At 42.9% G+C, this 26,189-nt stretch overlaps 1 protein-coding gene across 3 annotated transcripts in view; it reads left to right on the top strand.

The window, feature by feature from the left end:
• The window catches only part of GALNT13 (polypeptide N-acetylgalactosaminyltransferase 13), a 1,001,053-nt gene that overhangs the window by 956,693 nt on the left and 18,171 nt on the right, over positions 1 to 26,189 (top strand). The window lies entirely within an intron of this gene.

Raw genomic sequence — 26,189 nt, 5'->3', positions numbered from 1 at the left:
TATGGGTTACAGATCAATCGCTGATCTAGAGCTGTGTGAGGTTGTGAAGTCTAATGGCTTGCTAATTTTCAATTTTCAATAAACATAACTAACTGTGGCTGCACCAGGATACTTTTCAATGTAATGATCCTTGGAGAATTCTAGGCAGAGGGATGCCACCTGTGGGGACTACTAAAGCCTCCCCCTGCCACCCCATGAATTTTCAATTGCATAGAAGTCCTCTGAAGAAAAGGAATTCCGTGTCCAAAAATGAGAAAAAGCTCAACCAATGGAAATCCCTTCAGATGGATACCACATTCATAAAGGTTAGAAAATTTGGTGGCAGGGGCTCTGCGAGTTTTAACTGTCCCATGGTGAGCAAATTTATGTAACTTCCACTTCAATGCAAAATTTGAAATTGCCAAAATTTGCTCAGTACAAATTCACCAAGCTTTACTCTGATCCTGAAACTCTTATCTATCTACCACCTCATATTGGGCTTTTCATCTGTCACCAGTGCACTGGTACTATTGGTGGCCACAACATACTACTTACATTTTGAGACTAACAATGTCAAATGAGTAAGGGGTGTAAATCTGTAGTAAGTGGTCTGGAAGTAGAGGACTAAAAACCACATTGCTAAGTATGATCTTATTAGTTGCCTGGGACCAGAGCTTTACATGTAGAGAAATACTTCTGATACTATTAACCAGAATATGTTAATCATTTTGTGGAATACCAATGTGGGTGTCTGCACATTTGCCCTTTTGTTGTCCATATTTTTCTTGAGTAGTCACACACAGAAAGTCAAGCTAGGCTTCTGCCACAATGCAACACCAGTCATTAATCTGTGTTGGTAGATCCAGGTATAACCCATTAGCATCCATTTTAGGGGCCAGAACTCTTTTGGTCCCTTCTTGTTGCTGGAACCAATTGTCCCCTAGCAATAGATCTTCTTGATGAAATATTTCCTAGCTCAGCCTGGAGACTGTCTGTCCTTCCACTGGTCCATCACGATCCAGAAACTCAGTGAATGATACAAAAATATGGTGTGTTGCATGGCACACTTTGCATTCGAACATGTCCCCTTAAAGACACTGCTCATCAGACATGTTGTTGCATGGTGCAGCCCATTGATCTCTGACTTCAGCCATATGGGCCAGAAATGGGTCAGTGACAGTAGGGCTCATCTGCCATGTGTGCAGAGGCTATCTCAAAGTCACCGTCCAGCGTGTTAGTAGTAAAGCATGCTTGCTTGACATTTCAGCCTACTGCTTAGCAGCATTACCATCCGCTCTGTGCCTAGCACTTTATTTTGACCATTTTGTGATCAGTTATTCCAGGACAAGAGTGGCTCCCTGTCTCTGCCAGTCCTAGCTCTGGCATCCCACACACCATCCAAGACTCTCTTAAACCTGGCTTAGTCATTCATGAATGACTGTTTAATCCAGAGCTGGCTGCCTCAGTGAGCATAATGTGAGCATGGGTGTGTTTTTTAGTTATATCTGTGATACATTTAGAATTACCACAAGCTTACAAAAGGTTCACAAACCCTTTATGCGGATTGTACCAAGGAACTAAGGTCCTGTTGCTGTTTTTTCAGTCTTTCATTCATCTATGTTCTTCATGCTAGCTATATACAGGATTCTAGGTAAAGGAAATAAAACCAATTGCCAAATGCCTATCTGTGCTGCTCACTTCATCAACAGGTATGAGTTCCTAATAATAGAGTGCAGGTATATTTTCTCTAGGAGTTCTCTGTTTTGAAGGCCATAATATGATGAGAGTGGGGTGACATTGTACCAGAGCTGGGCTGCTCAAGTAACAGAAATGCATTTTTTCTAGAGCTGTAGTTGCTGCTAATGTGCCATGTATGGGACTCTAAATGCATTAGAGTTGGCAGTGTTCTTTTTCCAGACTATATTGATGCTCATTGACACACAAATATGAGGCATGCTGCCCATGTTCTGCAGCTTAACACTTAGTAAATCACTTTCTAGTCAGTGCTATTTCCAAGAAAAGGAAAAAGAACTTTGTGACACACAAAGCAAAATACTACTTGCAAACTAACAAATATATAAAGAAGGACCTCAGAACCTACAAGGGTAAGTCGCCAAGGTGAATTAACCTTTTAAATGTACAGTTTCACACACACCGCTGGGTTTGCCTGTAACAGTGTGTACACCAACAAAATCTACACTCTAAAAACACAACACTCCCTATTTGCCTGGCACACTTTCAGGAGTTCATTAATGAAATGTCAACCCCACTAGCTTTACATGATGTGTAAGTATGCTGACGGGGGGATACACTGGGTGGTGATGAACGTTCTGAACGTGTGAGTTAGGGAATTCATGATAAGATTGGCTGTAATGTATTAACATCTTGCCAGGGATGCAAATTCCTTGAAAAACACTTTAACAATCAAGGTTATATACAATAAATAAAGAACAGAGAGATCATTAACTGTTAATGTTAACCTCTTCGATGCGTCAGATGGCCCTCCGACGTCACAGTGGGTGTGTGCGAAGGACGGCCAGGGGCCATCCGAACCGTGCACGCGTCATTTTTTTCAGCACCACAGCGGAATGTCTGCCGTGGCGAAGAGGTTAAGAATAGAGCAATAACAAATACCACTGTCCTCATTGAGAGCTATTTCACACTTTAAAAAAATTAGAAATGTGTGTAGGGTGGGAAGAGATATGATTGTTTTTGAAGTTTTATTGGTTTTACTTAGTAGGAACAGGTGGGAGCACACTGCTGACCTCCCAGCACAGTTCGCTCCTAAGCATTATGGTAAATGCAGTTTGCAATGCACGCTTACTTGGTATTTTGCTGGAGTGTTCCACCAGGATTGGTGCAGATTAGTGCTGTCATCTATAGACACATGTGTTTCTGGATTTCATCCGTCATCAGTAAAGATCAAAAAACAATTTTCATCTGGGGTTGCTGAGCAGGCTGCCAAAATTCTTACATGTCTCAGTACCTCTCACAGGTGCATCTCCACTAGCTCGGCAGCTCAGTGGCTCAAAGGAGCCTTTCTAAATAGGAAGGGGTGGGAGCACACTGCTGACCTCTCAGCACAGTTCGCCCCTAGGCATTAAGGTAAATACAGTTTGCGATGCACGCTTACTTGGTATTTTGCTGGAGTGTTCCACCAGGGTTGGTGCAGATCAGTGCTGTCATCTCTAGACACATGTGTTTCAGTAGAGATCAAACTTAGGGGGTCATTAGGATCTTGGGCGGATCGCCACCACCCGCATGGCAGTGGCGATCCGCCCGAGATCCGTCCCCGCCCGCCACCCATTTCCCCCCCTGCCATATTACTATGGCGGGGGGATCATGGCGGACGGTAAGACAGTCCGCCGCTTTTCCGCCCGGTCGACAAGTTGATCGGGCGGAAAAGAGTTTAATATGGTGGGGGTGTCTGCTAGACACCGCCATCCATATTGTAATGGGGGACACATGCCTTTCCATGGCGGCGTTGCTGCCACGGAACGGCATGCAGGAATCTCTTGCGGGGGGCCCTTTGCAGGCCCCCAGGGAATCTGGGGGTGGGGGGTGCACATTGGGGGGTACCACATGCATAAAACAAAAAGATGCACACAGTTCCCCTGGGGAAGGGTGATAGCGTAGTGCAGTAAGTTGTCTTCCTCTCTTCGTGGGGTACAAAGATGTTAATGTACCAAAGTGAAACAGGGAATGGTATCCCTTTTCGGAACTAGGGAACTAGCCTTCAGAAAAACTACCAGCCTGAAGGACCAACTAGTCCACACTCGACCAAAGAAGACTAGTATCCGTCCACAGAATACCCTTTGGGATCTTCCCCCTGTCACGGGACATTATCGGTGTGGCAACTGTGTAGTTTGTCCCCAAACGACACAAACTAAAACAGTCCAGCTCTCTGAGACCTTCGAGTGGTGTCTGAACCGACACACCAACTGCAACAGCAGTAACTGTGTCTATATGTTGACCTGTCCCTGCGGACTGAAGTACATTGGAATGACGACACGCACGGTGAAGGTACGCATCATGGAACATAACAGCAACATTCGCTGCAAAAAAAACACATACCCGCCTATATGCACATTGCCAACAACAGGAGCATGTGGCTGAGAATATCAAATGGGTCGTGCTAGAATGGCATCCTTCATTAAACCTACAGGCCTTATTTAGGATGGAACAAAGATGGGTACACCGCTTACATTTAGATACTGAGGGACTCAATGATTCCGTCCCATGGAACACACTATCTAGATAGATTGCCTCTGTATGTACCCTTCTCCCCAGCACTAGATATGAATGCCCAGCACGTGATTACAATCATGTCCCTCGCCAGTACATGCACACTCCCCGCTAACACAATACCATGATTGTGGAGCCATTTCCATAACCCCCCGGTCGCAGCATGAGCGGTAGCCACCCTAGTGCCCATCACCCAGAAAACCACCAATAGGTGACCACCAGTGACAGTGATTAGTTCTCTACTTGGTTCATGAGCCACTCCACCGAGTATTGACATCAGTCTAGTGGTGTCCTGCGGCCATACCTTGCCCAGGGCTCCCCCCCAATCACCTCAGCCCGCATAAGAACACTCACAGGGATTCCCTGACCCACTCCAAGATGGCGCGCCATTCTCGCCACTCAGCTACTCAGACTTTGCCACCTGACACCAGTCCTCTATAATCACCCAGCAACCTGTCTGATCACACACCCCACAACTACGAAATTCTTTCAGGACATGAATCTGAACGGCCCTCTACCTTGTTTGGCCCACTGTTGAAGCATCCTTTATTCATATGGGATGGCCACCTTGCCGTTTGCCCTGAATACGGCTCTCTAGAACCCTCTCAAAGATGGCGGCGGCCTTTTACACTAGGGCGCTCTGACGTCATCCCGGCGCACCGGTACTCCCGAGGTGTTGCCCAGCAACGGGACGTCAGACACGCCTCTGTCTTTGGCCCGAACGTATATCATCGAGCGCCACTGCCAGACACCCACGGCTGCTCTACGCGACACACCGCGTCGGAGCGTGGGACTATGTGAAGAGGCCACACGTCCGCGTCTATGAGGTAAGGTGACCGGCCTGGGAGCGGGTGGATGCGGGCGCTTGGACTGACAGGAGCCTAGGCGCCCCGGCTGGGGCCTCGGTGTTGTCGAGCCAGCCCCCAGGGACTTCAGGTTTCGGCCCCCTCTGAGGCCGTTTGCAGGGTGGGGTGACCGGTGGTGAGCTTGGAGCCCCGACCGCCATGGTGGTGGTAGAGACGTGCGTCCGCGAGCGCGCACGCCCCCTGCCCCCGCCACGCGGCCATTACACACCGTTCTGGCGGAACCGAATTGTGAACGGGGTGACTGTTTCGTGTGGGCCGGCGAGGGGCGTGGCCAGCGGTACCTCCCCCACAGATTGCGCGGCTGCTGCCCCACTGAGTGCTACCGCGGTACTAGCGGGGCCCTGCAACTCGCTAACTTGGCCCCCACTCAGGCTGCGACCTCCTCGGGTGGTGTGATTATCCTGGGGCTATCGGGTGCCTGGCGAGACCACCGCTGGTCGAGCTGAGGTCGTTTATTCTTCTCCGGACGTCCTCCCCGGTAGCCTAAATCAGCCCACCACCCCGTTAGTCTAATTGCCTTATAATCAATTCGGACTTTCCTTGTGTACCCTCCAGACAACTGTCACATTACGCAGACCCAACGGGAGCAGCCTTGGGGCACTTACGCACACCAGCGAGGGTAAGTTCTCTTAAACCCCGTGCTACTCCTATTAGTACGCCGGCTGGCGTTAGATCCTGTTAATGAATTGTCTAAGTACACAACCATTCGGTTGAGACACCTAGTGTCTGCTGTAACATTAACACCCAGTGATGTTATAATTAATATTTTATGCGTAGTCACTATTTACAGTCTTTCCTCTCTCCTCACTTCATACCCCTGTATTTTTTGACAGAATTAAAGACGACTCCCCGCTCTGGTTTACTCGGGGAAATGAACCACCAGCTTAAGTTTATTTCTCTCCCCACAGGGTATCCCTACGACGCAGGAACCCCCCTGGCTGGAGTCGGCAACCACACAGGTTGTATCCTTTACACGCCTCAGCCTTGTGCGGGGCACATCACTAAGTTTATGAGCACACCCTAGGTCCTGAAGAATTGCCAATAGGGCATGAAACATGTTGACCTGTTCACAGATGAGGGTTGAACGGGACTAACTTTCTTAACTACTGTAATCCCATTGCCCCTCTTGTTTTAAACAAGGTGGTGAACTACACGAATAAAGAGAAGGGAGTAGACTACACCAACCTTTTTTAACACACTTTACTCACGCTCACTACTTCACATTCTAGGGGCCCTCACACCCACTCATTCACCGGCAAGGAATAAAAGATCTCCACAAAAGTGTAGCACCTTGTGCTACCCGTCAGGCATTGCAGCGCCGGCTTGACGCTGGAGCAGGAAGCCGATGATGACACGAGACGACTAGCTGGTGATATGACAACAGTCGTTAAACCAGCCTGTTGTGTGAGGCATCCCTAGTTCCGAAAAGGGATACCATTCCCTGTTTCACTTTGGTACATTAACATCTTTGTACCCCATGAAGAGAGGAAGACAACTTACTGCACTACGCTATCACCCTACCCCAGGGGAACTGTGTGCATCTTTTTGTTTTATAGATTGATGGGACACGCACACTGGACCCCTATAAACATCGTCCCCCCCTGTGTCCCTCCCTGTTGTTGACGGGTACCACATGCATGTCAATGTACAACGTGGCAGGCACCGCGCGGTGCCTGTCACGTTGTGCATTGACATTCATGACGTGCATTTTAGCATTTTAGCACTGCGGGTGGCGGTGCTTTCAGCAACGCCCGCCGCAATGTTAAATATGTGGGATGCGCCCGCCACTGTAGCGGGCGCATCCTAATGGCCCCCACAGGTCCCCCACCCTTATGGCAGGCGGTCCCTTTTTTACGTCAGGATGGCAGGCGGACAAAGTCCTCCCGCCATCCTAATGACCCCCTTAATGTTTACTCCGTTAGAAAAGGCCAGATTCCCTTCGACATGGAGGGGTACAGACCTCTCTGCTTCCTTTTTTTTGCAAGTGGGAAGCTTCATGCTAAACACTTATTCCAATTCTGAAAGACTTCTACTGGATTCTTTACTATGCTGACACTTTCCCTCACTTCCAAATTTCCTTGAGACCCACTCTATCATCCATTCTTATTCTAGAAATAGATCCTTGATTATATGACTTTAGAACTTGTTCATGTTTAGGAGAATCAGAGTCTCTTTAAAGAACACGTTTTTCTAATTCTCAGTTTCTGTGTTGCTATGGCTGTGTTCTTTTGATATTTTATCCTACTGAGACTGACCTTTTTGCGATATATATGTCAGTTTGCTGACTGCAATTCTGTATCTTTCTAACATTCTCTTTACAATAATGTATACTGAACTGATTATTAATTGACAATAAAACTACTTAACTTCAATCTCTGAGTCCTCATCCTTATTTTGTGGCCAAATGGCCTTCACAGAAGTTGAATTGTTTTACTATTGCTAACTCCAATGGCTTTTCAGTCAACGTAAAAAGATCCATCAGATGAGAGATTGTAAATCATGCACCTGCGAGCTCTCAACCTCATGCCATTGTGTTGTGGCAAGAGAACTCCAGCAATGTGATACTGCAGCGAGAGATAACAGTTAGGACCAGGGCAGCAAAGCCCCATCATATGGTATGAAGTGGTGTGCTTTTCCACAGATTGACAGAATGGCTAGGCCACTGCTCAAAGACATTGTCTGCTGACTTTATCAATGAACCAGATAGGCCATTCAAGGGGAAAACAGTTATTGTGGGTGAGGCGATGCTCAAAATATCCAAAGGGCTCAGCTACCTCTCTTCCATCCCTCCACAACATCAGGGTATGACTGATCAGTCTGACACTCTGGTACTTCCCCTTTGTGCTGCAGGCAAGGAGGGTGAAGGCTCCTTTCTGAGTTGGGTGAGTTGTCATAAGCCAGCCAAGACACAATGCCTGCAGTCTAGTTTCCGCCTCCTCCAATTATGGCTGGTTTAAATATTGTTGCCAATGCTGATTTTGGTTTTTATCCCAGCCAACCCTCTACACCATGATCTATTTTTTACCCTGCTGAGTCTGGGCTATATCTTGTCTGGGAGCTGTACGGTGTCACCTCTGTAATGACAAATGTGCTGTGGGCATTTTTTGGGTGGTGCAAATTTCTGAAGCGTTTTCTTTCTTTGATTGAGTAAGAGATTAAGGACCTAATTATGAGTTTGGCAGTCGATAGGACCACCAAACTCGCGGTTGAGGTGCATTGGCAGTTGGTGACCGTCGCACTAGGGGTCCAACTGCTGTATTACTACTATGGCTGTTGGACCTCCAGAAGATGACTACAACCACCAGGGATCCGCGATCTCTGGCGGTGGTACAGTGGTCTGAGGGCCGCAATATGCTTGGTGGTGTCCTGCCAGGTTAAGAAGAAGTTTCCTCCGCACTGACTTTTGGGTTGGAGAGATCGAGGGAGGTATTGCCGGGCTGACAAGCAACAAAGCCCCGGGACCTGATGGTATCCCTTTTTAAATCTGATCCCTCTTTCCGGGCCCCGTTACTTGCTACCGTAATTAATGCAGCGGCAAGTACTGGAATTGTTTAATTCATATGTGCTCATAATTTTGTTTATGAATAAGGAGAACAGTATTGCCACTTTCTTTCTTTGTTTGGTAGTAATTCATGCAGCGGCAAGTACTGGATTCCTGGAGTCTTGGGCCACTTCCACCATTGTGCCAGTTTTTAAAAAGGGTGACCGTGATAGTAGATATTGTTATAGACTGATTTTGTTCCTGGATTCAGTGGTCAAGGTGGTGGGCGTGTGCTTTTAGATAGATTGACCGGATGGGCAGAGGAACATAATATACTATCAAACGTACAGTACAGGTTCCAACCAGGCCAGTCAATGGTGGCCCAGTGCCTTAACCTCACTATGATCCTCAGTAAATACACGGTTGCACGCCCTGGTACTATCTACTTAGCCTTCATGGACTAAATTTCTAATGTTAAAGACATCATCATTAGCTGAGCCTTATCTCCTGGGGTTGTTTACTATTTATGAACGTTTTTTATTGACCAGGTTTCGCCTGGATCTTTTCCACCTCCTGCTCGCCATACCTAGGGGGAGCAGTAGAGGGAAGGAGTTAGCACCCTGTGGCTCGGACGGAGTGCTTTCACAGGATCTGCTACACTTTGTATTATTTTGTAAATTTTATGAGGTCCCCTTAGAAGTTTTTTATTGTGTCTATTTTAAAGAGGATGGATTTTAAACAGGATCCCCCAGCTCTCCTGTATTTACAACTGTTGAAGGATGAATGTATTTTTTTCGTTCTTGGTTACCTGAAATCTGTGGTAAAGTCTAGGGCCTGTCTTGATTAAACATCAACAAGGGCCAGGGTTTAAGTCCGTTTTTAAGCTTAGTCAAAGGTCTGGGACGGTTTAAACTTGTTGGCAGGTTTCTAAATCACAGGCTATGTTTATTGGTATTTGAAATTTGCACTTTATGCTACAGATTTTTATGGATTGCTGTGAAATGTATTTTAATTGTGATGAATGTGTTAATTTTATCAAATTTTCTTGTGATGATAATTTTCATGGTTTTATGTTTCTGAAACCGAATAAAGTTGAGTTTATTGATTGATTGATTGATATTCCAACTTTCCTGACCACCAGCAATGTGAAGGAGGTTCATCTTCCATGCAACACCTGGCGGTGAGGAAAAGCCCTTGTGCACAGGGTGCAAGCAGGGGGGCACCTGTTGTGCCCCCTGTATTTGTTGTCCCCCTACCCCCCAGTTCCTGAACGGGAAGGAATGTGCGACATGGTGCATTCCTTCCCATGCAGGAATGTGCACTGGTCGTCCAGGGTTGTGCAGTTTAAGGCTCACTGTAAACCTTTTAAATGCACCGCCGCGGGTCTGCCAAACCTCCCTCCCGCCTGACAAGAAAAATACTTGTTATCTTGCGGGCGGTGTTCGGGTTTGGTGGTCCAGGAGTGGGGCGGCCTGCTCCTGGACTGCCAAACTCGTAACCAGCCCCAATGCACTAGTTGTTCTTGCATCATAAAGGAGTACAGGTTAAAGGTCATCCTATGCATTTGTAAGGCTTTACAACAAAAATGAAATGACATTTTTTCCAGTAATTCCATGAAGTGCCCACATATTCCGCAAACTCACTTTGTCACTGTCTAGTCTTCCTCTGTAAAGCATAAATCCAAGTGCTGGTGAATCCAGGGTATCGGCCTGTGTGACACCGCCAGGATCTCCTCTTTCCATTATTGGCTGCACTACATACATCACAAAATCGATACATAATGTAGGATTTCAAGTCTTTTATTGATTTCTTGTATTATAAATGAAAATATGAATTGATGACGTACTGAGATGTCTAAACTATTAACAAATGCCATTTATTGAAACTAAGGTAAAAAAAATACTAGGAAAGGAAATGTGTTTTTTTTTAAATATACATTTCATGAATGGTGGTGACTTCTAACAGATCAGTACACAGTGATCCATCAGTTACTGCATGCATAAAGCAATCCAACAACATCCATTTTAATTTTTAAAAAGCACTGATGAGAGGTAAAAGTGAGAAATCAATCAGACAGTGATGCTTGTTTCACTCTTCAAGTTGCAAATATGCTGTAGAAGGTCTTAACATATGATTTGCAGATTGCATGGAACATGTGCCACTATCCATCTATCTATTCTGTGAGAGAAAATCAGGACTGACATACTAAAGCAGAAAAGAAAATGTGTGTAATCCACTTTTTTTAAAGAAACTTGTAAATTATTCAAGCTGCTGATATCCTTGTAGGTCTGTAGCGCTGCGTTTCAAACGATGCCTCACTGGGTGTTATGGGTAACATGCAGTGCATATCACGTGACCAGCGGTTGCCATAGTGAGTTTGCATTGATTATAACAATGGAAAAAGAAAAAGCCCACAGAGTACAGAAATATACAGAAGGCAATTAAGCGCTGACCCCAGTCAATGTTTTATGCATGTGACCTCATTTTCTAAAGGGGTATTATTTTTAGCGTTGTTTAGTTATTTTAGCTATTTTGACGTGGGCGGATTTCTCTTTCTACTTGGTTGCGATGCTCCTCTTCTGACTGAGGGACTGTCACAATTTACAGGTTTCAGAGTCGATTTAAGAGATAAGATTTGCTGAAAAGCAAAAGAAAGGGATTTGCTATTATTGCATTTTTCCAGAAAGCTGCCTCCGTCCATGGCTCAGCTGGCTGAGGCATTAGCTGTGAGAGCTGTGAAAGCCCTGCGGTTGATTTTAATCCACTCACGGTTGACTCAGTCTTTTATCTTTGTAAGTCAGCAAAAAACGCAGTCTTTTATTAGTTGCTAATAAAATGCTGATATTGTTTCTTAAACTGTTATTTTAGAAAAAGCTGCAAGGCAATTTTAATTTGAGAATTCTTGTTTTCAACTTTTTGTTATACCTCTCCCATTCTCATGTTTTAATCTTGAAAAGTGTTGCTTATGTGTCAAACCTGTGAATATTTAAAAATCGATCTTGGCACATGTGAGTGGTTTTCGATGCCTACCACGCAGTGGCGTGATTGTAAAATGTCTCATTTGTTTGTCAAAGTCCTATGTACAGGGTATATTTGATGACTTTAGTCGTGACTTGCCAGCAGATTTTTATATTCTGAAATATGTTTGTTAGCTGCACCATCCAGTGTGCATGGTTGACACTGAAAACTGTGCAGGCTCTCTAATATCTACTGATCTGGTCCTGTTGCACACTCTAATACGGTTTTAGAAACCCCTTTCTGGTTCCTTTAAGAATGGCTTACCAAATATTTGAGGATCTAAGCTGTACCTAAATCACTCAATTAGATACTATTATTCGGTGATCTTTGCATATTTTAATATTTTTTTTTATTCCCTAATACATTTTTCGTTGTTTGGGGTCTGTCTTCTTGCTGTAGTTTAACCTACCGAAGTTTAGATTAAGATATTAATTTTTTAAGTCTCAGATTATGTTATGTAGTCCATATCGCTCCAAATTGCCAATATTTCCCACTGGCAACGATAAATTAGTGAATATATTCAGCTTTTCTTACCTTGGGGTAGTCATTAATTTAACCTAAATATGGAGGAACAATCTTTTGGCTCATTGTCTAAAATTTAGCCAAACTCTAGGTGCCCTGTTTAACCTCACATTGTTTCTTGATGGCAAACCCATTATTCCGCTGATCGAAATCTATAGGACACAATGAACTCCAATTGCGACCTATTGAGCCGGAGTCTAGGGCTATATTTACTGTTCCATCCTTCAGATGAAAGAGAACCATTTTTGTTGCCATCTTGACCCCATACTTCCCACTGTATATGCTACGTGGGACTTCCACATCTAGAATATTGCATTACGCTAGGTCATTTTATGCTATGGCTATTAATTTGGACAAACGCAAACTGTACTCTGAACCAATTTATCATTAGCGATTGTTTGCCTGTGACAATGTCCTTAATATAGCCTGGCTGCTGCATGTTAAACAGAAGTTACACGGTTTGGAAAGTCCTCCCCCCCCCCATGCCACCCCTGTGAGAAACCTACTTCTGTGTGTTAGAAAGACAAGCTTTGGTTTAAGTGTGTTTTTTGGAAAAGAGTCTAATGAATTCCATGAAATTCAAAATCATACCAGTGTAATGGGAAAGGGCCGCACTATTCTGCTTTGAATCTGGCACCATCTGCAACCTGTTGTGCCTTAGGGCAATACAGCAGTTCCAGTATTTACTCTTGTCCTCAAAACGGTACTTCAGAGCAGCCCCTTCTAAACTTTGTCTTTTGTGGAATTATTATAAAGTGTATTCTCTGCAGCACCACCGAGATGATGCGAGCTGTCCTGGCTGTCAGGAAGCAGTAGCTAGCTACATCCACATGATGTTGAGCTGTCCGCAGCTTGAAGGATACCGGTGGGAAGTGACTAGAGTAACAGCACGTGTCACAGGGAAAGAGATACCATGCACCCTACAACACGTGCTGCTTAACCTGTTCCTCCACTCCACCAAGACCAGAATCACGGCGAGGTTTTAGGACCTAGCATATATACTAGCAAAGCGTGAACTGACGAGCAAGTGGATGGTCCCAGCAGGCCCTAGTGTACTAATTTGGAAGCAGGAACTGGAGAAATGGGCGGGCTGCGAAGATAGAATACTACTCCGGAACTCAAAGCTAGGCATAGGTAGGTTAGAGAGAGCGCAAGCTTGGGGACACTAGTAGATGACCTGAAAAATGCAGACCAGGAGTCAACTCCCAGCACCCCACAGACCAGGTCACTACCAGACAGCCCTAACAACCAGGAACGAGAGGGGGAGTAATGCGACCGCTGGCGCGACAGGGCCAGCGGTACTGAGGGTCTGGGTGAGTCCTGCTAGGTAGGCGAATACAGCGAGAGACCCAGACCACACATAGGACGGGAGACGAAGAGACCGATCAGTCGACAGCAGCGAGGGGTGGGGGAGGAAAGGACAGGGGGAACAGTTGGGGAGGGAATGTTGAAGCACGTCACAAACTGGAACCACATAGGTTGCTGAACTAGGCTGTGGAATAGGATACACAGGATAAGCAATAGCTATCTAGAGAGTGAGTGAAAGTCTGAAATGCTAATCAATATCATATGTGAAGAAGAAGAGTAATGTGAATGTACTACTGATACCTAAATGCAAATAAAAAGTGTATTCTCTGCAGCTTTTAATGCCATTGATAAGAAAGTTCAATTTGACCTATTGTAGAGTTGTGCTTTGTTGTCTATAAATGTTAAAAGACAACATAGGCTATTTGCGTTGGAGCATTTTTAAAAGCCATTATTCACTGTTGAAACTCAATCATTTTTAATGTTTTTTTGCATTATACTTTTAAGACTATAGCTTGATATTAGAAAAAAAGTTTGTAATTGAGTGACTGAAGCTACTGAAAATCTTTATAACATTAATTTGTTTTATTTTTAGGAGTGTGTGAAATTTAAATTACACCAGCGTAATTATTATACATTTTAAAAATTTGCGTTAGGTGTTTTACACGAAATCTCCATTATAACTTGTTATGCAATTCAGTCTCATTTGCGTTACAAATTACTACAAACATGCCATTTACAGTAAACATTTACAGCAAACACACTAGAACAGAGTGCATGTGGCTTTGTATGCAATAGTTTTTAATGTGAAATGTGGCCTTGCATACCTCTGTTTGCACATATGTTATTGTTTCTCTCAAAAACCAATCTCTAGTGTAAACCTTTGTTGCGCCCCTCCCATTCATGTTTGCAAATCGTGAATTACAAAACACTTGGTAGATATATATATATATATGTATATATGTATATATTACCTACTGGCGATAGCCAGTAGGTATATATAGTTAGGATTGTTTTCCATAGGGAAATCGCAACATTCTATTGGGAATAACTTTGGCGCCGGTTGAGGAATCTTCCTCAAATTTTCCTTAACTTTGCCTCGCGGCGCTCTGCTTCTTCCCTGAAAGTTTGGGGGGATTCGTCAAGCGGGGGCCGAGATAAAAGGGATGCCCAAAACGTGTTTTCTCCATGTTAATTTCCATTGGGCGGTTGGACTCACTTTTAGCCCGAACGGCTGAATGGTTTTCCACCAAACTTGGCAAACTTGTAGGGACTGGTAGCCCGATGTGCCTTTGCTATGTCTCAAGATATGTGCTCCAGTGGTTTTTACGAAAATTAACTTTGAAAAAAATATATATTGGGCTACATTGGGCTATATATATGTTAGAGCCCAAATGTAGCCCAATGTAGCCCAAAGATGGCCACCAGAGACAAAAAAAAACAAATGTAGCCCAAATATCAGCCAGATGTAGCCCAACTATAGCCCAATGATAAAATGTCCCAGAGTGTTCTAAAGAACAACTAGAGCGCTAACAGTCTTCGTGATGACAAAAGTATGGCACACCTGAAGTCATCTTGATTGGAATAAAGTGTTAACACTTAAAACATTTAATTTGCAAAGGAACAAAATGAGGGGGTTCATTTTGCCATAGAAATTATGATTAGTGCTGAAGAAAGAAAAATTAGGGCACATTTTGAGTGACTTCTCAAATCCTCTTATATTGCATTAAAAAAATTCTGATATGCAGTCTCCCAAGATGGCCACCAGAGACAAAAGAGCCCAAATGTAGCCCAAATATCAGCCAGATGTAGCCCAACTATAGCCCAATGATAAAATGTCCCAGAGTGTTCTAAAGAACAACTAGAACGCTAACAGTCTTACTTATGACAAAAGTATGGCACACCTGAAGTCATCTTGATTGGAATAAAGTGGTAACACTTAATACATTTAATTTGAAAAGGAACAAAATGAGGGGTTTCATTTTGCCATAGAAATGTATTACCTACTGGCGATAGCCAGTAGGTATACATAGTTAGGATTGTTTTCCATAGGGAAATCGCAACATTCTATTGGGAATAACTTTGGCGCCGGTTGAGGAATCTTCCTGACATTTTTCTTAACTTTGCCTCGCGGCGCTCCGCTCCTTCCCTGAAAGTTTGGGGGGATTCGTCAAGCGGGGGCCGAGATAAAAGGGGGGTCCCAAAACGTGTTTTCCCCATGTTAATTTCCATAGGGCGGTTGGACTCACTTTTAGCCCGAACGGCTGAATGGTTTTCCACCAAACTTGGCAAAATTGTAGGGACTGGTAGCCCGATGTGCCTTTGCTATGTCTCAAGATATGTGCTCCAGTGGTGTTTACGAAAATTAACTTTGAAAAAATATATATTGGGCTACATTGGGCTATATATATGTTAGAGCCCAAATGTAGCCCAATGTAGCCCAATGTAGCCCAAAGATGGCCACCAGAGACAAAAAAAAACCAAATGTAGCCCAAATATCAGCCAGATGTAGCCCAACTATAGCCCAATGACAGAATGTCCCAGAGTGTTCTAAAGAACAACTAGAGCACTAACAGTCTTACTGATGACAAAAGTATGGCACACCTGTAGTCATCTTGATTGGAATAAAGTGTTAACACTTAAAACATTTAATTTGCAAAGGAACAAAATGAGGGGGTTCATTTTGCCATAGAAATTATGATTAGTGCTGAAGAAAGAAAAATTAGGGCACATTTTGAGTGCCTTCTCAAATCCTCTTATATTTCATTAAAAAAATTCTGATAGGCAGTCTCCCAAGATGGCCACCAGAGACAAAAGAGCCCAAATGTAGCCCAAATATCAGCCAGATTTAGCCCAACTATAGCCCAATGACAGAATGTCCCAGAGTGTTCTAAAGAACAACTAGAGCGCTAACAGTCTTACTTATGACAAAAGTATGGCACACCTGAAGTCATCTTGATTGGAATAAAGTTGTAACACTTAATACATTTAATTTGAAAAGGAACAAAATGAGGGGTTTCATTTTGCCATAGAAATTTTATTACCTACTGGCGATAGCCAGTAGGTATATATAGTTAGGATTGTTTTCCATAGGGAAATCGCAACATTCTATTGGGAATAACTTTGGCGCCAGTTGAGGAATCTTCTTGAAATTTTCCTTAACTTTGACTCGCGGCGCTCCGCTCCTTCCCTGAAAGTTTGGGGGGGATTTGTCAAGAGGGGGCCGAGATAAAAGGGGGTGCCAAAACGTGTTTTCCCCATGTTAATTTCCATAGGGCGGTTGGACTCACTTTTAGCCCGAACAGCTGAATGGTTTTCCACCAAACTTGGCAAAATTGTAGGGACTGGTAGCCCGATGTGCCTTTGCTATGTCTCAAGATATGTGCTCCAGTGGTTTTTACGAAAATTAACTTTGAAAACATATATATTGGGCTATATATATGTTAGAGCCCAAATGTAGCCCAATGTAGCCCAATGTAATTTATAATTTGTAATTTGTGGTGGTATTTGTAGAGCGCAACGGTCGCTCCGAAAGGAGCATCTTGGCGCTGATTTCTTGGTAGGAGATCAGTTACATAGTAAAGATCAAGATTAGATGGCGGCCATAGTGTAATCATCTGGAAGATTGAAGATCCAGGTTTTTAATAGCTTCCTGAACTGGATTTCTTGGGTTTGGGTCCTAAGATTTTTGGGCATAGAGTTCCAGGCTTTAGAGGCCAGGTAGTTTAGGGTTTTGCCACCTTTGGTTTTGAGATTAAATCTAGCTAGCAGTATTTGATTGTCATTAGAGGATCGCAGGGTTCTGTTAGGGTTGTAGTGGGGGAAACGCCTGATGAGATATTTAGGGCCTGTGTTATTGAATGCCCGGAATGCAACAATAAGAATCTTAAAAAATATTCTTTTATGCAGAGGGAGCCAGTGGAGAGTTTTTAAGGCAGCTGATATTGAAGATTTTCTGGGAAGTTTTAAAACTAATCTGGCTGCCGAGTGGAGTACACTTTGGAGTTTTTTAAGTGTAGATTTTTTTGCGCCTGCCAAAAGACCATTACAGTAGTCTAGGCGGGCGAGAATTAGCGCCACTGCAACTGCTTTTCTTGAGTCCATGGGTAGGAAGTCGAAGAATTTTTTTAGAGATTTTATGATGCCGAAGCAGCGACCAGCCACAGTTCTGACGTGTTGGTCAAAGGATAATTCGGTGTCAAACAGAACTCCAAGATTCTTTGCTGTTGTTACGGTCTGAGGGGGGGGGTGGGCAGCGGAATCTTCAGGCCACCATAGGCTGGGGCAGAAGTTAGCCTTTTTTCCCATAGGAAGGATTTCTGTCTTGCTTGAATTGCATTTTAGATGGTTTTTATCCATCCAATGGAAAACGGCCTTCAGACAGTTTTTAAGATTTTGTTCAGCCTTAGTGGAATGTTCCTCTAGCGGTACAATGAGTTGAGTGTCATCGGCATACGATGTTACAAGTATGCCGAATGACTCAATCAGTGATATAAGTGGGATCAGGTATACATTAAATAGTAGTGGACTCAAGATGGAGCCCTGAGGAACGCCCAATGGGACCCTCTTCTCTTTAGAGAGGAAATCCCCAGGGCAATCATTTGGGATCTGTCGGTTAAGAAGGAAGTGATCCACGCAAGAACCACATCTGAGATACCGATATCTTTCAGTCTGCTTAGCAGTATGGAATGCGAAATAGTATTGAACGCTGCTGTGAGGTCCAGAAGAATCAGAACCGCGTTCTTCCTCTGGTCCTGCAGCAGCTTTATAGAGTCTGTCAATTCAATCAGTGCAGTTTCCGTAGAGTGATGGGGACGAAAACCTGACTGTTGGGGATGGAGTACATTGTAAGCTTCAAGATGACTTTTAAGTTCTCTATAGACCATTTGTTCGGTAATTTTTCCTAGAACAGGGAGGAGAGATATCGGGCGTAGATTGGTGAGGTCAGAGGGGGATTTATTAGGTTTTTTCATCAGGGGTTTTACTATTCCCTGTTTCCATTCTTGTGGAACGATCCCAGTGCTGAGGGAAGTGTTAACAATATTGTTTATGATTGGATTCACCACATCAATTAGTTGATGGAGAATTCTGGGGGGGCATGGGTCTGAAGGCGATCCTTCAAAGATGGCCACCAGAGACAAAAAAAAACAAATGTAGCCCAAATATCAGCCAGATGTAGCCCAACTATAGCCCAATGACAGAATGTCCCAGAGTGTTCTAAAGAACAATTAGAGCGCTAACAGTCTTACTTATGACAAAAGTATGGCACACCTGAAGTCATCTTGATTGGAATAAAGTGTTAACACTTAAAACATTTAATTTGCAAAGGAACAAAATGAGGGGGTTCATTTTGCCATAGAAATTATGATTAGTGCTGAAGAAAGAAAAATTAGGGCACATTTTGAGTGACTTCTCAAATCCTCTTATATTTCATTAAGTGGATTTTTAGATACTTGTATTGCTGTGACAATGGATTTAAATATGATACTCTGTATTTTACAGTGATGAAAAATTGTAATAGTGTATGGAAAGGTGTCACGTGGATGATGTCATCAGTGATGTCATCAGTGATGTCATTTGAGATGTCATCAGTGATGTCACTGACCATGTCATGAATGATCTAATATGTGACATCATCAGCAGTGGATTGCAGGTGCGCAAAATATAGTTAGTACAACTAACTATATAGGAGCAATTTCATTGGTTTTGTATGAGTAAAATGTCCAGCTAACTATAACACCACTAAAACTTATCGTTTTTTGAGTGAATTTCAAAGGTTTTTTAAAAACGAATTCCTAACTATATAACTCCTGAAACCTATGGTTTTGTCAGTGAATATATATATATATATGTGTGTATATATATATATGTAACGCTCCAAATTTCTCCCTTTCCGGAAAAAATAGACAGCACTCGAGGAGTTCTTCTCAACACGCAAGTTTTATTCTTGGCGAGGGTTACACAGACGCGTTTTGGTCTTCTACCTTCGTCAGTGTGAGTTACATATTTACAACTGCCAGTGTGTTAATAAAGCATTATTTTGGCACAGAAAGAGATAGAGGACTGACCCCACTGCACTCACTGCAGGCGCCATCTTTGAATGGTTTTAAATGCATTTGACCGTAGTAAATACAGGGTCTGAAATAAGGCCCATGGATGGGCTAATGCACAGAGACAGGGGATATATTGTGTTTTCCATGTTGTATGAAATATCAACAAATTATAAAGCCGTGGATCGGCTAATGTCCTCTATCATTTGATCTCAACGTAACAGTGCTTCTATGTGCAAATATACAAATTCAATTCATATCCCTTGCCGAGAATTCATGTTAAAAAGCAATTCATTAATTTCCATATTAATTCTCTCATTTACATTATATTTTACAATTCATCTTACTGTCTTCAATCATCACATAATATGGAAACAATTATGAAAAATATGATAAGAGAATTATTGAAAAAGATATATGTATATACTTTTGATCGTATGTCCAGAAATTATAGAGATAAATTAACTTGCTAAAGAAATTATTCTCATATATATGCTGTACTGTACAATTAGTACTCTGATCCCAAAGCATCCCAGACAGAGCATCTGTCAACGTTCATATCTCTAAATTCAATTATTTACAGTGTATATACAGTATATCAAAGGAAGGGTCAAATTTCAATCTCTGCTAACACAGTAAATATCCAAGGAGCCTAGCTCAATTTCTATATATCTCTCTCTCTCCATAAGCAGATGCAGTTTATACGATCTCATGTTATTTACATATATATACACACATATTGTGATTGATTAAGTATATACAGATTTCATTTTCCGAGGTGAAAAGCCATTTCCTCCCCACTGTTGAGACCCTTTGGATACTTTGTAGAGAGATCTATGATGTATCTTGACTCTAAACTACGGAGTCGTCTCAGACGGTCTCCCCCTCTTATATTTGGGGGTACTGTGTCGAGGCCAAAGTCTTGTAGATGGTTACGGTCTCGGCCATGCACTTCTGCAAAGTGGCGAGCCACAGGATAACTGGGATCTGCTTTGTCTATAGCCCTGAGGTGTTCTAATATCCTCAGTTTCAGTTCCTTGATTGTGCTGCCGATGTAGCGAAGGCCACAGGGACAGTGCAAGCAATAAACTGCATATTGCGTACTGCAGGTGATGAATTTCTTTATAAGTATCTTCTTCCCTGTTTCTGATATTACGTACGCTAGAACCCTCTTGTATATATACACATATTCAAAAACATGTATCACAAATTGCAAAGCCTGTATACAAGGGACTTGCAGTACTAGTATTGAGTCTATGGCACTGTGTAGGTTGTTGCACACAATTTGTTCATTTGAGCTATGGGTGACTAGGTATGACCATAATGTCGTTTTAGTGACTAATCAATAACAGGCTGATCGTTGTGTAATAGGCATAATGACTAATGTAAACACAAGGTCTACAGTCTGTCAGTAACTTTTTTTATGCAGGGGATCTGCCCATTAGCCTTTGTAAATTTATATTGAGATTTCATTTGCCTGTATGTTTTAAACAGGCATCATCCTTCATGGTTATGAAATATCTTATGCAGATTTTTACATCGCTTGAAAATGGAGCTTGGAACATGTGATCTTCACAGGATAATGCTTCCTCTCTCTTTAGATTGTTTGTCTCATTTTTATAGTGTCTTTTCTACTGCCTCACTGCGAGTGTAAAAAGCAACTCTTTGGATTGAATGTACAGTTTAAGAAAACTTTGAAATGTCTGTCAGAAAATTTTAGTTAGAAATATTTAAAAAAACGTAATGAGCAAAAGACACACATATCATCAAAATTGGGTTAGAGGAACCAGAGATATGATGTTTTAAAGTATTACAGCAAAAAGTGCCTGAGAAATGTAAAGCAGTATTCAAAATGAGTTCAAAGTTGACCAGGATCTAGGTACACTTTCAGACCTTTCTATGCTTTCACGCTAGGAAACGGAGGTTGGATACACCAAACCGGTCATCCTCATCTCCAATGTAGAGTCGGAGGTAGAAGTTGAATTTTTCCAGTGGGGCATGGCCCAAGGCTGTAACCAGTAAAGATCCCTTAAACTCAATTACATTTTTGTAGAGCATTGGTTTCAGAGCCCAAAGTGTCAAGTGTGATAAAGCTGTATTTCGTTCCCACCGAGGGTGCTTAGCCAGCTGGATAGAATTGATGCATTTCCCCAGTCCAACGGTTTACCTGTGGTCATAATCACGTTTTGGAAGTCAAAGTACTCCATCTGGGCAAGGCCAGAAGCTGGAAGATATTCTTGCCAACCTAGGCTGAAACCCTTCTGAGTAAGCCTCTGCACCTTGTCCTAGTCCTGCAAATGTGGGAAAAATGACGGAGTGCCACTTTTCTCCAACTGCTGGGAAAGTTTCTTCTAGTCAGTCATATGTGTTCAACTGGGCCCTCTTGGAGTCTTGTTGCAGTTGGTGTCTCTAAAGCATGCAAACAGGAGTTCAGCTGCTTGACCCATGGAGGAGGAGGATCAAGGAGTTTTATCCCAGATGGGCCTTTTTTCTTCAGGTGAATTCTTCCCAGGTCCTGAAATGTTCTGAGGAGGTCGTTCAGGTGTCAGATTTATCATGTGCACTAGCTATTGATTGGATACATTCCGCCACGTATCCCTTACTATCTTCTCACAGTCTCTGAACTTACACCACTTCATCTTTTCCTTACTATAAAATTATCAAAACGCCTTTGTTTCAATACAGCAAAACCCTTATGCCTCCAGGCAGGTTTACCTATCAATCTTTACTGCTCCTCTATTTGGATACATTATCCTCCTTTTTGACAGTGTCCATAATGATTCCTCCCCACTGTGACTGGGGCCTGGCTGTCTAAGAGGGTTGTGGTAATGAATAGGAGAATTCCTCCATGATATCTCCAAGACAAAAGTGGTAATTGTAAAGTATTCCATTGTTCTGCTAATTGTTCCTGTCCACTCCTAGTGAGCTATCCCTACCTAATGGTCAGCAATTAATGCCACACAATCCTTCCTGGGCTCAGAGGCAGGTCATTGTCTACTCAGCCAGGGCCATTTACTCTCCCTGCCAAGGATGTTTACTGATGTTCTGGAAGTGTGAAAAGAGGCACATTTGTTTTAAGCCAGATCTGACTCACCAGCTGAAAGTACTGTTTTAATAAAGTTACTCTTTCACTCAAGTTATCAAAAATCTTACTTTACCATTAAATCATATTTTGAAATTTAAGACAGATATAAGTTTGAAGGCTTTGCTAGCATTTTCTCAGATGGAGATACAGATTTGCATATTGTAATTCACCTAGATGTATGTTATGTAAAATGTAACTGAACCCATAAAGTGAAAGAGGTTTTAATCATTCTGTACACTTTTTGAATATTTAAGGGCTGATTATGAGGGGCCATTTAATTGTGATTCCTGAATACCTGTTTTTGCACGGAATGCAGTTATACGTGGCATGAATTTTATTTCACTCAGTAATTACAAGGTGCTTGCTGTGTTAACTTTAGGAGCATCAATCCTGCTGGAATTTAACAAAGGAAAAAAGATTCAGCATTTATCAGGACATTGGCATCTTGGTGTGGAAAGCACCAAAATCTGCATATTAGTCTCCAAAACCTTGGAATATGCAAATATTATTGCATCTAATAAATTCCAAGTACCTTTGGTTCAGACTTTTTTTTCAGATTCTTTAACTACGGCGACTTAGAGGGCCTACACATATTCACATCACTTTTTTATATTCTAGGTGCCCCCGCCTGCTGTAAATAAAAGTAATCCTTGGTGGGCAGGAGGTGCTGCGGTAGTGCTATGGCGGTCCCTGTCTCAGGCTCATGGGAGAGCCTTACACAGCGTCTGCTGTTCCTGCACTGTATGAAATGCAACAGGGCATGCATTCTACATTTTTCAGGAGCTAGGGGTGTATTTCCAGGGCGGAACACATGTTCCCCCCTGCATGCACCTACTTACACTGGAGCGGTGGGTGGTCCTGTTAGGGCCCCCTTAGTTGCTTTACCACCACCCTTTTCATGGTGGGCATCCACCATTGAAAGGGTGGCAATGAGGCAACTCTTAATATGCTTGCAGTGCCGCAGCGGAACCACCAGCATATTCCTCAGCCTGAGTGTCACACCATGGGATACTGTATCCCCGTTGGTTGCAGCAGTCCTGTGGCAGTCCAACTGCCATACATGTAATACTGTGGGTGGGCCCGCAGTGTGGGGGTGGTCAGACCACCTCCACAGGTTCAGCAGTCCTATTGACTGCTGAACTCATAATAAGGACCTTAGACTCTTTTCTGGAAATCTGATTTTCTCAGCAGGGCAAGACTGCAGGCTGTAGTCGAAAAAGGTTCGATGTCATATGCCGGTTAGCTTTGGGCCCATGAACCAGATTTGCTGCTGCGAAGAAAAAAGTAGCACCAGCTGTGGCAAAGTCAGGCCACAGACAGTGCACTCTCTGTGGATCTGCTGACAAATTGGTCCTCATCCCAAAATAGTTCTCCGGGCAGAAATTCAGTAAAAAGCTTCTAAGTACCCTCTTTTAGGGTTAGGCAGGGGTCCACTATGACACCTGCCAGGGGTTCCAAGACCTCAAAAATGGCCCTTGTTAGCAAGTTCTCACTCCAAACGAAGTTACCAGAGGAAGTCCAGTTGAAACTGATCAGCAAGGCCCCTCCAGGAAAGTGGGCTTGTTGCAGCTTTAATGTACTTGTACATTAACAGGAGGTCAGCCAACTGACCAATTGAGGCTACTTTCTTGTCCTGGGTAAACGTGGAAGTGGGTCCTGCCCAAAGGGTATCTTGACAGGTCTCAACAACAGGTACGTGTCTCCTTCTCTCTTTCACAGGTCCTGTAGTGTTCTGAAGAGGGTCATCATTTGTGCCACATTTATGCCTGACACAAGCCACAGGGTGGGGGTGACTCCTTTCCACTCCCTAACCAATAGGGAAAAACATTCTCAAGGAAACCCTACCCACTTTTGGAGCAGTTTCTGTGTGCCCTACAGCAAACAATCAAGCAGTGCCCCATTCTACCTAAAGCAAAGACGGACAAACCTTTCTGCCCCTGTACAGTGCTCCTGCCTACCCTGCATGTGTGGCCAGGAAAACGAGCAACCACATTCACTATGGTCATTCAAAATGGGTTCTGGGGCAGCTGTTCCCCACTGGTATTGGAGTCTGGTTAGCTAGGAGGACCAAAGAGAGGCAGACCTAGGCATGAGCTATCATTGATATGGTAGTCATTCCTTGAAGTTATGCAAGGGCCTGGGTCCAGCACCCAGGTCATCCTGTCAAGGGAAGACCAACCTTTTCTCAAATCGAAGGGTTTTGCCTCACCTCTGGGAGACATTTCACACCTCATCAAGGAGCTGTTCGGCTCCTGGGTGACAGTTGGAATCTCAGGCAAATGGTCTTCTAGAGGCTTCAAGCATGTTAAAGGAGACTATTTAAAAGTACTGTTTGCTAGATATGTGTTGCAAATTTGACTTTACCAATTACCTGGAATTGTAATAAATATTTAAAAAAGTTTAAGAATTAACTTTTGATCTGTTTCCTAGTATTAGATAACATTATTTAGGTTTAATATTAACTCCTGATGCTACACCAAAAATAGATGCTAGGGCCTTGTCAATGTAAGAGCATTTTTTACATTAATATTTACACGCCCTACTTTTAAATACTATGCATTTCACCTTATTGGGTATTAAGTCTTATGTAAGGATTGCTTATTAATATTTCAAAGAAGAGTTTAGACCTGTCAAGTGGGTATTTTGACTGGACAAATCTGCCATTTATACTGATGCAGTCAGATTACTGGTGGCAGGCCTGCAGTCATATTTTGCGATGTTACTTTAGTATTGGCACATATTATGGTACAGTCCACTAAAGACATTTAACTTATGGGCCCAGGGTAGATTTTGTACCCTAGACTAGGTAAGTTAAGTCTGGGAACGAGGAGTATAGGCACTTTTGACATGATTAGCTGTCAGAGCACATGCACTGGGACCTGGTTAGCAAGGTCCCAGTGTGCAGAGTGAACAAAACAGCAGTGTAAGTCTAAATAAAATCAGAGTGATTATGCAAAAAGAGTCATTATCTTATACAGGGCATATGGGATACCAAAGGGAATTCCTACTAGTATGTGTAGTAGGGAAAAAAGAGAGGGCAGAAAGGCATTGTGGGGAAGGTAATTGCTAGACTTAATTGTTTTACTAAGTCATTTCTTTGAAAAACATATTGATGGTATAATTTTGGTGATATGGGAAGGGTTAAACTAGATAATGGAAAGCAAGAAATTCTGGTATTACGACTTCACTGTGTTTAAAATTAGTGTTTTGTTTTTGTATTTTTCAATTGATAGCACAGATCCCGATAAATGTCGTCCATCACAGACTTTCACATCCTATGAGGGAATTTGAATCCTTTTGTAATGTTCCATTTTAATGGTTGAATATAGAGCACACATGATAAGACAATTTGAACAGTATTGCTGAATTATAACCTACAAATGAGTACTGACACAAGGCTCCCAGAAAGTGCTTTCAGAAATATTGCATAATATTCATGATTTTATGTAGGTCTGTTACCATAGGCATTCTAAAAGGGGGTTATCTTTCCCGCATTCACAACATGTCCTAGAAAAAAAGCAACAGAGAAGAATTAGATAAAATAAATAATTCTGTTTCTCAGATGCATAATAGGATTCGAACAGGGGGATGTTAAAATCCATTATCAGGACATAGTGTGCATCAAGTGGAAGGTCAGT

Source organism: Lissotriton helveticus, chromosome 3_1 (genome assembly GCF_964261635.1).
Source record: "Lissotriton helveticus chromosome 3_1, aLisHel1.1, whole genome shotgun sequence".
Taxonomy (NCBI): Eukaryota; Metazoa; Chordata; class Amphibia; order Caudata; family Salamandridae; genus Lissotriton; species Lissotriton helveticus.
The sequence above is the reverse complement of the archived record's forward strand: the minus strand, read 5'-3'. Positions and strand labels throughout refer to the sequence as shown.